Source organism: Rhopalosiphum maidis, chromosome 3 (assembly GCF_003676215.2).
Source record: "Rhopalosiphum maidis isolate BTI-1 chromosome 3, ASM367621v3, whole genome shotgun sequence".
Taxonomy (NCBI): domain Eukaryota; kingdom Metazoa; phylum Arthropoda; class Insecta; order Hemiptera; family Aphididae; genus Rhopalosiphum; species Rhopalosiphum maidis.
In genome coordinates, this window is record NC_040879.1 from 17,039,318 (window position 1) to 17,058,974 (window position 19,657).

Sequence of the window (19,657 nt, forward strand, 5' to 3'; positions counted from 1 at the left end):
ACATAATATATATATATATATATATATTATATTATAGTTTTTATCTATTTGTTATCGTTTATTTTTATTTTTAATGACAATATACAATATACATTTTTAATTTCAGATCCAAAGCTGAATATTCCCTAGGGCCTGGAGTATTTTGATGTATAGGAATTAAATTTCTTAATAGTAGTTAATTTAGTTACAGTGCTTAATATGTTTAGCGTTTAGGTAAGCTAAGTAAACTAATATATATATAGTGCAAGATAAACATATTATTAAGTTTTAAGTTGATATAATTAAATTTCAACTAACGATAAACTATTATCACATTTAAAATGTGATAATAATAATATGTTTATTTTATCTTTGGTAATACACTTAAAACCTTATTTGACTAGTTTTCAATAACTGAAACGTTTAAAAATTGTATATTGTTTATATTATAACGTGGCCAATTAAAAAATAATAATCAAAAGTGGTGAAGCCTCTTCTGCCTCCATGGACACGAAACTTGCTATATTAGCCAATAATTAAAAGTCTAAAAAGTAATATTAATTAAAAAATATAGGATATTAAACAAAGATTGTGTTTAACACTTTGTTTTCGGGAGATAGATTTTAATACGAATTTAAATTGTCGCTCAACTGAACAGTATAATTAAGTACTATAAAATGAACATTTAATTTTATTGTTAAAAAGTTCACATTGCACTCGATTTTCCGGACAGCATTCTATCGTATCACCAGGACATTTTAAAATATATTATGTAAAAAATGTTTAAATGTATATTGCTCGGAAATTCGGACTTACAAAATGCCGGATTCCCTAAATTGTTCGTAACATATCTGAAGTCCGCGTTAACAACAATTGCGTATCTCCGAAGACTGATCTCCGAGCTAAACGCCCTGCGGCTTTGCAGTGTTTTAATGTTTAGTGCCGCATTATAAAAAAAAAAAACAAAAGTATAGAATCAACTTCAAATAATATTATCGATCAACTCTGCAATATACGTAATCTGCGATAAAGTTGAAAAAAAGAATTAGGTCAACGATGTTTTTAAGACCGATTTAGTGCAGGGCCAGGGATGCTTAACATCGAAAAAAAAATATTGACGCGTCATTATAATTTATTATCTTAAACGAATTTGTAACGTCTAACGAAAACAATTTATTTAATACTAAAAATATTTAATATTAATAAAAAAGTTATATTTTAAAATCGCATTACTATATATTTCGGATCGATTGTGGGCGATGTGGTGGCTGGGCAAAGCTCCCCCCGCGTCAGCGAATTTTTGGTCTCCAGCCATCGTCGATTTAATTCCTTTTTCGCGTCCACGACTGTGATTACTGATTATATTAAACACATTACTGAGATTATTATGTACAGGGTGTTTCCCGTCTGTGAAACGACTCACAAAGAAGAAGAAAAAATGTATTTACAAAAATTTTATTATTTTTTTTCTTTATCGCAATTAACGGAAACTACATATTTTGCACGTCGTTTATAGAGTCCACATAGAGGTTAAGAATCGCTGCACGAAATCATTACGGAAAATATATTTTTGTACACACTTCGCTTTGAGAACTATTATTCAAAATGTTCCCGTTCTCCTCGAACGCCGCCACCACCCTGTACAAAGCAGTTATTCGGTTTTTAAGTGATTAAATTCGATTTGTGCACAGGCGGAGACCACGGGCGCGCCAACTTTTATATACTATTATTATTATAACGCCCTTCGTCCCGTTGTCTGTCATTAGAGCACCTAAGCCGCGCCGGCGGGGCAAGAGCAAACGCCGGATTGGCCTGTTTCGGCGCCAGGGCGGATTTGTGCTTTTCTGCATGATGGTGCGTCTGCATGTGGCGGCGAGCGGACGAGCGACGACGTTTTTCGGGCGTCCGCGTCGACAGCGATACGGAGCCGCCGCCGAGATACGCGCGCGGCTATATAGAGCGATTCGTCGCGGATAATACGCGCACGTTGTATCAATATCACACACATATATATATATATATCACGAAACATCTCTCACGTTTTTCTACCGTTTTTCGCTTGCACGTCAACCCATAATAATTGTGCACCCACCCACACGCACCCATCACGTCGTCGTATGCCGCGATGTTACAATCGCTGATAACGGCTACGTTATAATACGAGTAACCCCCACATATCGATCTCGTGAATATATTATTGGTGCAGGCCCGCGACGACGATCGGTCCGTCGCGCGCCGTTAGCGTACCGTTTAATTAATACATTTTTCGTGCCACTCATCGGCGTATAATACCATATTATAAGAACAATAATTATAACACGTAGGCATTTCGTGTCTGTGTTTGTGTCCGCGTTACGCAATGGTTTTTAGAAAAGCTTATCGGAATGTAAATATGTGATAGTATTTAAACTCGCGGCTCTCCCACTCCACGCGGCGCTGGCCCGTGCGACTGTCTCTCATCGGTCTCCGCGAGAACAGCGTGAAGCCGGCGTACGCTTGTCGTTTATTTATTTATATTTATTTTACCTAACGTGACGTAAGACGGACCGGGACTGAGAAAATACGCTTGTGCTCTTTACGCGGCGTGTCATATCTACTGTTATTATTGTTATCATTTTTACATATATTTTTGCAGATCGCGGGTGCATAGTTTCTCACGACGTTTTCTGGAATTCTTTTCTCTCTCTCTCTTCTCGCCAACCGATCAAATTCAAAAACCCTCGACGCACATAGTGCGTATAGGCGTAAGTGTGTGCGTGCGTGTGCGTATATTACACGGTGATCGGTGCGCGCGCGTCTGCGACCGTGTTTGTGTGTGGGTGTGTGAGTACGTGTGCCGTGTGTGCTTGTGTGTGTGTGTGTGTGTGTGTGTGTGGTGCGTGTGGTAAACGCGAACGCTGCCGGGCCGCAACCGTAACCAGTAAGACCAGCCGCCGCCCGAGGTCTTCCGTCACCGACACCGCCGCCGCCACCCACTATCGATCGGCCACCACGCCGCCCGGTGACCTAGCGGCAGACTCTTCTCCGTGCGTGTGTACATGCACGAACCCACACGCGCGCGCGGGTGTACCTGCCCCGAATAATATCGTACCCGTAGCGCCGCCGCACGCCTATAGAGTCACCGCCGGGGTGGATATATAACACCGTCTTTAGACTTCAGCCTTCGCCGGCCATCCGACTCCGCCGAGAGACGACAGAGGTGAGTTTTATTCGATATTTATTCGATTTATTATTATTATTATTATTATTTTTATTCTAATCGATCGTCACGGATGCACGCCGTGCACCGCGACCGTTTCAATATTTTAAATTTAAATTTTCATTTCCTTTTTCTATATCATCGCCGTCATACTATACTATTTAAAGTATACATTTATATTATCGCGACGGACGGGTCATCGCCTCGGCGTGATATACTACGCATAGGTGGCGTATCGTTGATCGATAAGTAGAATATCATAGTAGCTATACAATAGTATTGTGTAATAAATATAAGCCATTTAAGGCTATCGCTGTAGGTCTATCCTTATGACGTCAGGCGAATGCGACTGGCAATTTTAGTATAATATTATGCAAGTTAGGTTACTTAAATGTATATATACATATATATTACTAATACGTGTACGAAACCACGTCATATACTGCGCGCACACTATCCGTTGCAGCATTTGTGAAATCAAAAATCGAAACAATAACCGTATAGTCGTAGATATCTCGTGTTGCAGGAGTGCGTGTACGTTTTCCGGACACCGCGCGAGACTTTTCTTTTTTTTTCCGTCGGAACCGCCAAAATATTCTACATTAAATATTATTATTATTATTATTATATTGCCCCACAGTGTTCGCGCGCATTATTTTTAGCCATACTCCTTTCGATCCATGCCGAATCGGATCCGAGCGTGACCTCGCCCGGGTTTGACGGATTTTCGAATAAAAAACGTAACAACCGCAAAACGTCCGCCCGCGATTCACATTATTTTGATATTATTATGTGTTCACGGTTTTGGCGGGCCGCGGCCGTGCGCGCATGCTGCTACACTGCAGATGTGCCGCACGGCGGCGGCGGCGACGTACATAATATACATCGTACAAGACGTGCAAGCAAATAAGTAAACGTGTGCGTGCGTGTCACCGACGACGGGGCGGTGGTGTGTGTGTGTGTGTGTGTGTGTGTGCGTGCAAGTGGTGGCCGCGGCGGCGGTGGTGTGTTTTTGGCGTCCGCGCCAACCCGGGAGGTCGTTATAATATGCAATTTTCGCAATAATACCGTACGGCGGCGTGTGTGCGACCGACCGGCCATTGTCAGAAAGAAAACCCATATTATAATATATCGTCGTTACAACGCGCTCTTGTTTTGCCCATTACACCGCCACCGCCGCCGTCGCCGCCGTCGCTGGTTGTATAGTCGTATAACGCGGCGTACCGGAGACTGCAGTACGACTATTTTTAACCGTTTCCGAGGGTCTGGCCGCCGCCGCAGCAATAATATAATGGTCCAGCACCGGCGGCTGCGGCGGCAGCGCCGTCGTCTCTAAATTTAGAGACAGACACACGCACACACACGTTTCGTATGTTGGCCGCCACCACTGCCACCGCCGCCCGATCGCCTCTTTTTCTCATTCTTTCTTTTAATTCACCGTGTCCCGTCTCTCTTGCTCTCTAATTCGCGCGCGCGTTTGACCGTTTTAGTGTTGTCGGTCGCCGCCACCGCTAGGCTAGTGTGTGTGTATATACGATCGCAAAAACCAACCCTATTCGCGACGCCGACCCAATCCCGCACCACCACCACCACCACCACCACCACCACCAACCACCTCGTCGACCAAAAGTCCGCTGTAAATTTACTATGACTCCGATCGTCCAATTATAATATTTTATTTTATTAAATCACCACGTCTATGTGTGCCCTGTACGTCGATCGAGCAGTATGGCATGGGTATATTATACTTAATAATATGCGGTGCATAATAATATCGTACCGCCGGTGGTACGTTGTCGCCGCCGTATCGTGACCGCTACACGCGTGTAACGACCTCGGGACACGCGTCGAAATCGTGGAAACTCGCGGGTAAAGGGAGGTTTTTCGTTTCTTTCGCAAAATATGCTCGTCGGCCGCCGACACCGCTTCCAATGGGTATGTTTCAAAACGGACGATCGGCAGCGGCGGTGCACGGCAGAGGGATCGTCGCGGTTACGAAAATAACTCTGTGGCAATTGTTATTTTTATCATTCGGTGGCGGCGACTTGCGTGCACTATCGTACGCCGGCGGAGTCGTCACCGCCGATTTTCAGATTCGTATACGGTTTTTTTATCATTATTATTTTTACGAATTTCAAACACGCTATATATCTACACAAACGACGACTACCGCCGCCGCCGACACTTGATTTTCCCGAGCAGACGCGCTTACGATTTACAATATTATATAATAATACATATATATATATAAACGTGAGCACCGTCACGGCGCCACGCCAGCTAGGGCTGGGCGACTGGGCGAGACGTTTGAAAACGTTTTATTTTTTTTTTTTTTTTTTATTATTGTTATATATCCAATCACTTGTCGCGACTTTGATACACGTCAATTATTTCAAAATTGAAACGCATTGAATACTAAAATGTAAACGTTAATGTTGTTAGCGATCTGTTCAGCTTTTACCAAATTTAATTTTAAAATTAAAAATCAAAATCGTCAGTGGTGCTAACGAAACCGTCGAAACCGATAATAATCGAAGGAAACTGTTAGTATATCTAATATAATACCTAACTTATACATACCAATTGTTCTATGTTGTATACAAAAACTTTATAAAGTGAAGCCACACAAAAGAAAAATGTGAGGGTACATATTAATTCAAATATTTTTAATGGTATTTTTTTTCAATTTAAATTATTATATTCGATTATAATACTCGTTGCTGAATTGAATTAATCGAAACTGTCGGTTTCCCAAAAGCGTTATCGTAGAATATAAACTATTGCGTACGAGTATACGAGAAAAAAAAATGGAAAATCAACAACTCTAACCATCGCTACCATAGTATTTACAAAGGATATAATTCATAACTTTATAGCTATAGTAACGTGGCTTTATTTCTCAATAATTATGCATAATATTATTATCACACGACTTGTTCGTTTCAATCGACCGGAAACGTGATGTATGAAAATGAAATAATATGTAATATATATACTAGAATGTATCGCCGGCACATTTACTTATGACTTTAAAAGTTTGGGAAAAAAATGGCACAGTCATGTACAAGATATGCGAGTTACCACTACAAACGGCTAAGCGCGTACCTCGATATTAGTTCCCAGCCCAAGCACACCACCATTACACTCAATTATTATTGGGTGACGGCGTTGCTGGTTGTATCGTGATTTACTGTCGTCTATATTATTATTATTGTTATTATTATCGAACCATATAGCCCATATTATAATATATATAATGCATACGATGATGACGGTGAGGTGTATACATTTCGACGGGAGGTACATGTTTGTGTGTGTGTGTGTGTGTGTGTTGTTGTTGGATCGGTAAAAATACGACATATATCACCGTGAAGCGTATATTATACGCGTTTGGCTGGCACCGAAATACACAACGAAATGCCCGTGGACGAAAGGAGTGGACTATTTTTGAACTTTTGATTTTCATGCGTTACGTTTATTATGCGTATTTATTATTGTTAGTTTACCACTGTTATCGATTAAACACTAATGTGCTTCAGAGTATTCTGCTTCTATACCATTAGTGCATTCAGTTTTGTTTTCGTCTAGTTATCTATTTCACTCAACCCATAACCATTACGACTGCTACGTTTTATTTTTCGATATCGCAGACAGTCGTTTGTACGTCCCACGAACCGCAACCCTGGTAGTAACTGTTTGAGCAACAACTTGGACGTGCCTTTAACGCCTTTAACATTAAACACATATAATTATAGTCTATATAGTGTCTATATAAAGACCCACCTATCCTTAGGGCTATACAAACAAAATATATAAACATAAAGCTAAGCAGATAGTTATTACTATTATTAGATAAGCAATTTTAGTATTTTACACACCCATTTGCTGTGTTCGATACCTTGTCGTCACGAAATCTTATACTCAGCACGCTAACCCTTCAAGACTTCAACTAGATGACCCGAAACGTTGTTTTGAAAATAGTTTAGAGTATTGTTGTCATCAGTCCTCTACGTGTATGTCAAATTTCAGAAAATAAACACATATGGTCTCAAATTCATACAAAAATGTTATAAAAAAACCACTTTCAGTTTTTCTCAAAATTTTCAATTTTCTAGATAACTTTTTTTATTTTTATTTTCGTAAAAACTTTATTCAGACTACTCGTATTATGTATATTTTATAAATCGATTGAGCTCAATCGTTTCGTCAGTTTTTAAGCGCTTACCAATGAACAGTATTTAATTTTTATATTATAAATTATATAGATACACCATGTATAGTATGCCACCACGTTTATTTTCCGTGATCTTTCTTGTAGATCATCAGCTACATCTACCGCCAACTACTAGTTATTTATACTTATTATTCGTATTGTAACTCTATAGGAGAGATAGATATTTTGGGAGGGAAACAGACACTAGGGTATTCCAATTTTACATAAAAAAATTAAATGTCCAGATATAATATAAGTATCTATGTGAATACATATAGAGGGATTCACTATAAGCACTATCACGCTCACCTCTTTTTATCCTTAAATAATACAATTACTTAAACTAAAACAGTTTATAAGCTTTTTTAATTTATTAATTACTTAAAGAGTTAGACTATTTAAAAAGGGTCTTATTATGTCAACTTCAGATTCAGAACGGAGCAATAAATTTATTGGTTTTATAATAATGTGTTTTAATTTTTATTTCTGACGTCACCTTTAGGAACAGTAAAACTACTTTAACCTTCCACTTTAAGGACGGTTTCTGGTAGCAATTGGATTTAATAGATACTTAAGGGGCGCCGGGGAGGGTAGTCAAAAAAAAAAAATTATCATTACATATTCTTCACGATAATCGGTTAATTGTTGTAATTTAAAAAATAATAACCGTGACTTGAATTTTTTCAAATAATTATAGAAGACATTTTTTAAACGTAATAATTATATTTTCTATTTTGTAATCAACATTTTTAAGTTTCTAACTTCTTTTAGTTTTTTTCAATTTAAAATAAAATTGTTGTTTTTAAGTCAAAAGTATGACTATCAATAAAATGCCCATACAGCAATAAAAAGAAAATTGAAAACAAAAATTATAATTTTTTTGTAAGCGTTTAAAGTTCAAATTTATACTAAATTCATTGAAACCATTAAAATTTGCAAAATATTCTGTAATTAAAAATGCATATAATTTGAATACACGTGGTCCTTCATAAGTTAGTTTAATCCAACTTATTAGAATTAAGCCAATGATTTTTTATGATAATTTGAAATTATATAATTTCAAAATTAATTAACTTTATATTTGCTTGTAAATCTAAGAATAATTGATCTTATTTTATCTTATTTTATACTCGTATTTAATAAAATATATATAATATATATTATCTAGTATAAGTACTTTTTATACTCAGATAGTGTTTACTTATTATGTAAAATAAAAATGCTAGTTCCTATAATTACTATAATTATTTTAAAATCATCATAGGTCGATATCTTTAAGGCAATATTTACTATGTATTACTATAAGGCATAAGTACATAGTTATATAATTCAGAAACTAAACTGATTGAATTTTTTTAAATACATTGACATTTAACAATTTATGTAGTAAATAATGTTAGTTCTCGTTTGAAAAAAAAAAGGATATCGATTAAATTTGTTTTAAAAGTAGGTATACCAAGTTTATACTTAACGTAAGTCAATTTTTGTTTTCCTAAGTGTGATGAGAGCAATTTAAAAAAATGTTAAATCAGATAACAATAAGTCTATGATATAGAAAGTCTTAAAGTTTCATTTTAAACGTTCGTCTTTAATACTTTAGTATTTAGTATAATAATATATAATGTTAAAATTGCTGTGGACAAAGAAAGTGAAAAAAGCCTGTTTATACATAAAATGATAAAATTTGCTTAACTGTGTTTGTACGCTTGGTGTGCGCAGCAGTATAACACAGAACAGATACAATGCATAATACAGCCGTGAATACTATATATATACAGTTGTCAAATACAATCGCTGAACAGACGATGTAATATAAATAATATTATAATACACATTATACTATGATACATTATGTGTCCCATATCACACTAAACACACAAACACATCCCTCTATAGAAGGTTATTAATATGTAAACAGTTAGGCTTCTGGTTTTTTTTTTAATCTCGACTCTATAATCTTTAATATTATGTATGTTGTGTGTGTCGCTTGACATAACCTGGAACGACGTCTATCGAGTATCGACAGTTCTAAAATGGCAATAATAATAATGGAAAGTTCTGTTTTGTGGCTTTTAACACATTACGTCTGTACAAAAACTTAATTTACTCTAGTATATACCTTTAATATTCGAAAATAACGCGTCGGGTGCGTGCAAATTCACATTAAACTAGTTTCTACCGACAATATAATAGTAATAACGAAGTAGCACGATTTCCACCGATTTAAAATGTACTTTTCGGTATAGTCTGCCATGTAAAATTAACTTGATTTTTCTACTTGTCTCTTTTGATTTATCAACGACGCCAATTTTTAAAACAATAGTCGACGGGCATTTTTTTTTTAAGCAGTCAAAGCAGACTATCAAGTGGCTGTATCTGTATTATAACATTTATGAATTCTACGAAAAATCGTTTGTGTTTTTAACAAGTGGAGAACTACCAGGTGAAAATGGTTTTATTATGATGGTAAACTTATAAAAACTTTATTGTATAGCCGTATAATATTTTTACGTATAAATATGTTTCAATGTCATCCAAATTTTTACGATTGATGACTATTATCTCTGACAATTTTTGTGTTTAGTGTTTCTAACAATACATTTTTTCACGCAACTTAATATTTTATCAAAACATTTTTTAAATTTTAACTTATAATTTATAATACAAAGTTAAATGTATTGGGATAAAGAAGTAGGAATTGTTTAACTATAAAACGTTATATAACAATAGCCAATAACCAATAATTATATTTTTACTGGATTGTGGGTAAGTACACAATTATAACAATATACCGCATTATACATATTATTCTATAATATACACAAACACAATTCAATTAATAGTATTATATATTTATATTATAATATTATACAGGCTGCAATCAAAAAAAATATTCACGTATCAAAGTATTCAAATATTATGTGTCTTTTAATAGCAAATCGTCGTGTAACGGGATTATGGATTAAATATAAAGTACAATAATATAATACGCATAGCCAAATCACGTGTGTGTGTGTTTATATTTTTTAACACTGCGTATATACTTGATATTTTTAAGGTTTTAAATTAATTTCCTAATACCTAATGTTTATTAAAAACAATATTTTCAAAAGTTTTTATACTGTGGTATATTTTACATTGTTACAATGATGATTAAACAAGATATATTAAATTACACATATATTATATACGGTATTTATAGTTATAATATATTAATATCTTTATAGGTATATAGGTGTAACTGTGTGCGAGTAATAAACTGCAAACAATACATGAAACCACTCCATATGACGTGTGAGTTGTACATATTTATTTTATATATAAGTATTAAAGTATATAATATTATAATACGTCGTACAACTAACCCCCTCATATTGATGCACGACCACCCTATTGCGAATCGTTGTTGTGCCACTGCCGCGAGTCGTTCCTCCCGCGTAGCAGTGCTCTGTACAGTTCCTGTTGTGGTCCCCACGGATGGCGCGGAGATACGGCAGCAGCTGTATGCGACGGATTGAGCGGTTTCAGACTTCTAGAAAAATTGGCCGGGATAGCGAATCCTGCAACTAGCTCCTCCACCCCACCACATACCGCCAGCGACGCCATTCCCGCCCAACACCCACTTTTTATACCCGGGGATAGTATATATAATAAGTATAATATTATAGTATTCTACGCGTATATAGAACATCAGACGAAAAGTCATAAACAATTTAATGCAAAAAAATACGACATTATTTATATCTTTTAGCTATAATATATAATATATCGTTATATTATGTACTGTTGCAGCAGTCGTGTAACAATGCGTATTACATGTTTGTGGCCAGCGGACATTACGTACTATGTAAATAGTCGCTTAACAACCTTAACAAACAAAATATATTATGTATAAATTTATACGCGTATATGTATATGGTGATTATTAACTGGGCAACGATTGATCGTCATATCATCATACATAATAAATAATATTACTATATATTAATTTGTGATTGATTCATTTTGGACGTTTAGTCATCGTATAAGTGGGTTTTATACTATAGAATTGTATAAATATATTTTACTGGTTGCTTAAAAACATTGCTGTTGCCATCGACAAACGAAATATACATTTAATTTATATTCGCTTTGTATAATTAATTCTATTATTATACTGCTGTACTGAGTATCACGAATTCAACTCGAAACCACAGCGTTAGGTATTGATTATTTAAATTTTGTCCAAATCCGACAGCCAAATATACATTTTAATATAATATATATACGTATAATACATTTTTATAATAACAATTCGTACGAAATTATCCATTGGCTGTGATCGCCCACTCAGCCTGAACAATCCAATGATGGACTTATATTTTTACATCACTTAGAACTCTGATACGAATATAAAAAAGTTCGAATTACCGAAAACAGTTGACAATGATAATATTCCAAATCTGTATTTTCAGCACACGATTTGCATACCTACTTCATGTTTTATTTAAATTAAAAAATAACGTTCAGTCGCAGTTCGTCGTATAAGTATGTGTATGAATACGATATTCGCGTGAATCCACCGACTGTATAATGTATATTAATTGTCCAAGTAAATAAATTGTTCGTTTGTGTAGGTTATGTACGTTGTATTTCACGATATATTGAATATTTTGTGTTATATACACGAGCATCTGTCACTACCCTACTCGTATCCGTAAAAATTGATTTCAAAAACGAAATACAACCTTTCTGTCCTTTCTACTATACAATATATAGTGATATGTTATGCGAAATTTGTTGATCGAAAGACGAACCACGCCCGCATCCACTCTTCGTCGTCACCTCCAGGCAGGGGTGGCAGCAACGTGATCGTAGTCTACTAGCCGTGCGCTTTTCGCTCGCCTCGCCATCATATTAATACGATACTTAAACATTATAATTAATAATATACATGACGACGGTGCGACCGCGATGTCAGCCGCGGTTGACTACCGTAGCGAATGAGCGATGACGTACGCGGCCCTGCATGTATTTTAATATGCATATTATTACTCGATCTATAACAATTTAAATTGCATAATCATAATCTACGCCAAAACAATTATCAATTGCATTATGATCGCAGCTGCGGTAGCAGATTTAAGGGAGAGGAGTAGGTTAGGTTAATATTGTTAATAAACTAGACCATTTTTTAATAGTTGTTATAATAACTTATAAGTACCAACATTTAAGATTTTACTACCCACATGTATTGCAATAATAGAAATTGTATTGATTGCTCTTAAAAATCAAAGAGAATAACAAAATTTACCAATATTTTTAATCGAGAGGTTTATAGAGCATATTATGATATGTTATATATTTATATAAGAGTACCACAAATATTGAAATTTGAAATGACGAGCTTCACTAATCAAATTAAACCTTTTTAACCTCAAAAGTGTGTTTTTAAAATTACAATGCATTTCATAGTTTAGGATGAATATAATGTATGTTCAAACTATTTTTTTGGACAATCAAAATTCTACGCACTATTCAAAATAAACCTATTTACTCCAAACTACTAAAATATCGTAAGAGGATATTTTATAATAATGAAATATAACTATTACTTGTATAGTTTCATTACCAAAATGTTTTTTTTTTTTTTATAAATTAGTATTTGATATGTGGTTTTGAAAAAAGTATATTGTTTTGGGTCCCCCTCAATCAAAAAAGAAGTCTTAGATCCATCGCTGGTTGGTGCCGCTGTTACATCATGTTATGAGAACGACAATCTGACGATATTTGTTGGCGGATGAAAAGGGGAAGGGGGGAAACATTGGAGAACGGAAACGATTGCGACGGCTTCGCAGTAGTGAGGGGGGGTCGTGTGGGAGCCGTTGAAGATGACTCATTTTTCCATTGTGTGTGTGCACTAATAGCTTCTCATATACTATATACATAAACTTTACGATGTACACTGTACACAAGCACAAGTAAACCCACACGAGCGCAATACAATCATTATTATTTGATTCACCACCGTCGCTAATGTTGCGAGCAAGCGGTAGACCAATATTATTATAATAATAATGTAATGACGTGAGCGTTGGGGGACAGAAAAAAAAATCATAGTCGTCGTCTTGTTCGTGTCCGGTCCGCCTCCCCCCACCCATATGATTGTATATACGCACGTAGAATAATATTATTATCGTCACGGACGTCACTGTTAACTTACTGCGACGGCGTGATGTGAGCCACCGAACGGGGGCGCGAGTAAACGGCCGTCTTGCACTGCACGTCGCATAATACATTATAATGGTTTCACTTGTGTTATAATTTATCTATAATAATCGTGTAAATATTGTATTATGCACTACAATAACATAATAATAATAATAATATATAAAAAAACGGGCGGTCTCCGGTCGGTATAAAAAAAGAGTGTGAGGCCGAGCTGACCGGCCGAATTAGTGGTAGTGGTGATAGTCGTCGTCGTTGTCGTCGTCCGTCTTATTTTGTGACCCCCATCAATTAATATCCCGAATGACCCGAAAACAAATTACCGACGTCGTGCAGTCTATTTGACGGTGGCTCGTGTAAGCGTATAATATTATTATCATCATCATAATATCATACGATAAATTCTAATCGAGTCATCGGCAGTGGCGGCCGTCGAGGCGGTTCGCGGTGTCTGCGGCGGTGGTTCAAATCCAATCATACTGTTAATATCAATTAGTTAGCGAGCTGTGTAGCAAGAGCTACCGCGTATATACATATATATATTATAATTATTATTGCTGCTATACGTGCTCGGGCGCGCGGAGAGGGATAAATAATTAAATCAGTGAAGGGCCAAACGGGTCAATGGGGCGCGTCGGCCGTTCGTCATTGAGCAAGTGCCGGACCGGCCAAACTGGCGTGGATAATCGCCCGCTCACCCCGCCGCATCATACCTCCCCTGAATATATTTTCTACGACCCCCCCCCCCACCGGTTTCGCCACCGCCTTCGCCGTCGTAGTCGTCGTCGCCGCCGCCGTATTGTATTATGCATAGCGCCACTTTGACTAACGAGAGGGTTGCGCGCGATCGCAGGCCTGTGCGTATATGTATACGTGTATATATGTATATATATATATACAGTCGCGCACTGCATAATATTGTTGTTCCCGCGGAGAAGCGGCTTTTCCGCTATAGCGCGAACCCGCTCGCCCGCCGCCAAAACTTCGGTGGGTCTGCGAGTGAGCTGACGGACGGGCGGACGGGTGTGGCGGCGGTGGTTGACCGACGATGACGGGGCGCGACAATGTACGCGGCGTATGGCAGCAGCGCTGCAAGCGGTGCGCGGTGGAGGCGTACGCGTTGCGAGCGTACTACGGCGGCGACGACGACGACGAATATAACGATCGTCGCTGCGGCCGCAACCGCCGTTGTCGTAGTCGTCCGATCGGTGCCTTTTCGTTCGCGCCACCGCCGCCGTCGTGCTCCTCCAGGCCGCCACGAGACCGCCGCCTGCAGTCGCGTAAGTATAACAGCTCGCAGACGCGATTTTTTTTTTCTCGTATTATTTTGCATAATATTAAATACTAGAAACTACGTCATTGTAGTCGTAATAATAAAACGAAATGATATTTTTAAATATATTTTTTTCCTAAGCCATGATATAATATCATTATGTAAACGCGCCGGAGACCGCGAGGTCGAGTACAAAACGTTAGGAATGTAATTATTACGATATATTTGCGATTTATTCGGTCCGTTTTTTTTTTTTTTTTTATTTATAAAAAACGATATAGGAATAATAATTATTGTCCAAAATAAATTATATATATTTGTCGTAGAGCAATAATTATTGCTCTATTAAATTTATATTATAATATGTATAATTATACACCATATAATATGGCTGTAATATATAATTCCAAAAACTATAATAATTATAATTATAAATAATTTTCGAACACTAATATTATTTTACGTTCGTACGATAGTGTTATTATTATTGTTATTGTTATGCGTGACGGGAGTCGTGACGATCGTCCGGCCCGCGATAAGCCGTCCGCAGCGGTGGTCGTCTGCCGTCGCATACTATCATATCGTATATAGAGGTGCATATCATTATGTTATATATTATATGTGAAGCGAATATATCAGCAGCGGGGAGAGCGAGCGTGGGAGTGGGGGGTATAGCGCGAGACCGGCCACTGAAGCCGCGGGTACGCGATTATTGGAAATTGAAAGTTTCCCAGTGCCCTAGTGCTTCAACGCGGACGTCGCACGTGCGCCCGTCGTAGTCGTCGCAGTCGCATCGCTGTCGTGGTATTCGCTACGTATTTCTCGATTTTCCGCGTACCGTCGTCGCGCGCTTTCTGAAAACACTGTCCAGTGCACCGTAATAATTTTTAATTAGTGTACCACCGTACCTGTATCGCCACCGCGGAGCACACGAAATTATTATGTAAAAACGCCGCGACCCCGTGCCGCCCGCTCCACCACCCGCGCCATCGACCACACCTCCGCCGACTCGCCATTTGCGGCGCGCGTATTTCGCTGCCGAGTGCACGTCGTATCGAACCGATACCGTTGCACTTATAGAGCAATAGACCGTTCGGCATTGCAGTATAACGTAACGCTGGTCGGCGTTTGCTGCCGGGAAGTGGAAAACACGAACAACGGTACATGATAGATTGTAGACAAATTTATTATTATAATATTATATTATATAGGGCACATATTATTATTATTATTAACACCATAACGTCATAACACAATAATACAACGACACGTCGTAGATATGCCAGCTCCTCTTGACGACATTTCTATACGGGCACACTTAAATATTCGACGATTTTTTATATAATATAATATATTATATTATAAAAAATAATATAATATATTATATTATAATATAGTTAACACTCACAAACACACACACCCACATATATTTAGTCAACGTAGTTTTATTGGTATCGTTTTTAACGTTTTTTTTTTTTTTTTTTGTACCATGTATAATAAAATATTAATACGATAACATTGTATAAAATCAAATAACGTCTGCTCTTTGTTCGAATACATATTATTTTGTTTTCAAAAAGCGCTTTGGCCGAGCAAAGGGTTTGGTTTTTTTTTAACATTATTTTTACTTTTTTACTACCTATTTATATATAATAATATCATGATTATTTTTAATTAAATGTAACAATTTTTTATTTACGTTCTCTTTGATGTTTTATTAAGATTGTTTTTCCCTCGACACACCGTATACAAAGCCAGTACCTATCTAATTAATAATCTTCGTATTATACATATACATAAAAAATAATAATAATTTTATTATTATAGATTTATTGGCGTCATAATATACTCGTATAACAAGTACCGAAATGTACGCTTAAGAACATGTTTTCAAAAACAATTATATTATTTTTAAAAAACTTTAACACAACAAAAGAAAACAGTCTACACGATGATAATTAGGAGGTGTACGCATTATTGTGTAAACTGTAAAGACATTTTACACGTTAATCGAGCACTATGCACTCGTAGATATAGGTATGAGACAGGTAGACATCTCTAGAGACCATTCGCGTAAATTATCTCTATATTGTAATACATATTGTCCACATTGGCATAATAATAACAATAATAATTATTGTAATACACGTCGTGTTTGCCCATTGCGCTTAATGCAATATATTGTGCGTGTGTATTGTTAAGGTAGTACGTGCGAGCATTTTCGCCTCCGACAGGAGCAACACAATACAATATTATTGTTGTATTATTGTCGTTGGGCATGTACAGTCTACAGGGCTTTTAAGACCGTTTTGTGTACCGCCTACGGACGGGCAAATAGCAAATACTCGTATATTATATACAGTCAAGCGTGACGGAATCATCCGGGATGAGTCAACGATAGACCTAACCGATTTAGTGCGTTTCGAGATTGTCAACTGCATCATATAAAACTAGCGGTGTTAAGTGGATTTATAAAATAATAATATAGAAATAATGTCATTATTATCTATAACTATTCGAGTATTTATGTAATAATAGTATTATCATCGCATGGATTACTCCACAGATCCGGGATTGAGCAAAAACTACCAATAGACAATAGAGACAAATTAATAATGTTGACTGTTTATTAATTTATATTTATAAAACTATCATTATTATTTATTATCACTGTAATACACTTTCACCATAAAAGCACATACGCGTAAAATTACAATACTGTCTACGGACGTCGCGTGAAACCAAAACTATCGATAACGATCGATAACCATCGACAATCATCAATTATTTAAAAATTGAATTCCACTTTATCGTTGGTCATTTATACATCTATAAACGTCACGGGCAGCCGGCGTGACCGTTTTTTCGCACTTCTGGGAGATTGTAAAGACTCGAGAGGCGGCGATATTATTATTTTTATGATTAATTAGTTATTGCGAAAATCAGAACCATCCAGTAAAACGCATGTATCGTGAACACATAAATGTCGCGGCGGTGCGACTCGGCAGTGTGCTATAACATAATATCGTTTACCCGTCACGTCCAAACGAATTACTATCTGCCAAAGCGAAAGCCGCGCCGGACGGTTTTAAGTTTTAATAGTAGCGGTGTGATGGTCGTATAACGTATTCACAAGAAATATACCAGCTGTGATACACATAATATTATGTTTTTGTTATTATTGTGTTGTACATATTTTGTATTCGTTTCTCGTATTGTGACGGAGGGTTTCAAATGTTTCAATGACCCATTATTGATCCATATGCTATATTAATATTATTATTATTATTATTATTAATGAAGAAAATGAAATCGTTATAAATTATTCGTTTAGACATAATAATCACACACGTGCGCCGAGAGCTGATGTTATTATTATTAAAACTAATATATTTTTGCTTCTCTACCAAGAGGGCAGAGGGACTCGTGTACTACTACTTCTTCTACTACTACTACTACTACTACTACTACTACCTACTACTATTACTATTTACTACGAGCACTACTACTACTGCTGCTCCTCTTGCAGCTGCTGCTGCCGCTGCAAACACGATTAAAATTACAACACTCGTCTACGGTTGCCGCGTGCATCTAGGTTGGCAGTACTGGTTCTACGGTGCCAGCGCGGCCCGGCTGCAATGATTTGCCGCGGTGGCAGATATGAATTGACTAGCGGGCGGGTGGGATGTGGGAACGTCGTTGTTGTCGCTGCTGCCGCCGCCGCCGGTGGAACGCGCTCGCGCGCTCACACACGCACAAGTCACGGGCGGTGGAGAGGTGTGCCAGGCCGGTCGGCGAGTGGGTGAACAAAACGATGTGCGGTAGGGCGCGGCCGCCGAGGTGGCCGGGCGGGCGGTCGTACGAGCTGTACAGCGAGCCGTCCGGCGGACCGGCCAGCGGCCAATAGTTATTATACTCGTCGGATAAGTGATAATAATAATGACAGAGAAGAAAACGGTGAAATAATAATATTATAATTGCCACCCGTTCACAGACCCACAAAATTATAATTAAAAAAATATTAAAACGAGGTACGAAAGTAAAAATAAAAACTTAAACGTTTATACTACGTTCGATGAGGATAGTAATTTTTTTCATATATAATAATATTATCGTAGTTATTGTTGGAACGTTTGGTTTTCCGATGGTCGTCGTACGCGCTCGTAAGCGGTCGTTACGTACGCAACGCACGCATTCCGCGCGCACCGGGAACGGACGGACGTCGGCAAACGCGGCAGTAGGAGTTGGACGTGGAGAGGAGGACGACACCCGCCACCGTCGCCGCCGTCGCCGCGATCCCGCATTTGTTGTTTTATTTTTTTTTTCGCATTTTCGCTCATTAACCGCTCACCGCACGGTCGTCGTTGTGCGTGTGTACGATTTTTTCTCGTCAGCTCGCGCGCGCGTGCGTGTATGTGAGTGTGTGTTTAGCTCAGTGTGCGCGCACGACAACGTTACGGTTTTCGCAAACGAGATATTCGCGCGACGGCGTTCAGACGTGTTGCAATCGCAACGACGGCGAACCGGCGTTTGCGTGTTGACGACGATTTTCCGTACACAGACAGTTGTAGACCACTCGTATTCGCCTAGTGCAACCGTCGAATCAGAAATAGTTTTTGAACGCATTCGTTTTGTAAGACGTTCACGACCACACGCAGCACACCGGTATCTACCTACCCGGCAAAACCGCGACGGCTGTGACACGACCCAAAGGTGAGACCAAACAAATCAGACGCGCCGTAGGCGGTTGTTAATAATAAACTATGTTTTTGTACTTTATACTCGC

At 37.7% G+C, this 19,657-nt stretch overlaps 1 protein-coding gene across 11 annotated transcripts in view; it reads left to right on the forward strand.

Moving 5' to 3' along the window:
* The first annotated feature begins 2,988 nt into the window (after positions 1 to 2,988).
* The window catches only part of LOC113555684 (plasma membrane calcium-transporting ATPase 3), a 63,588-nt gene continuing 46,919 nt past the window's right edge, over positions 2,989 to 19,657 (forward strand). For 8 of the 11 annotated variants that reach the window (XM_026960183.1, XM_026960188.1, XM_026960189.1 and 5 more), the window contains exon 1: positions 14,742 to 14,878. The gene's annotated coding sequence lies outside the window, so the exon portion shown is untranslated. Of the gene's footprint in view, positions 3,179 to 14,741; positions 14,879 to 15,647; positions 16,032 to 19,190; positions 19,585 to 19,657 lie in introns of those variants that run through there. The other 3 variants (XM_026960185.1, XM_026960186.1, XM_026960184.1) reach the window with 3 other exon arrangements.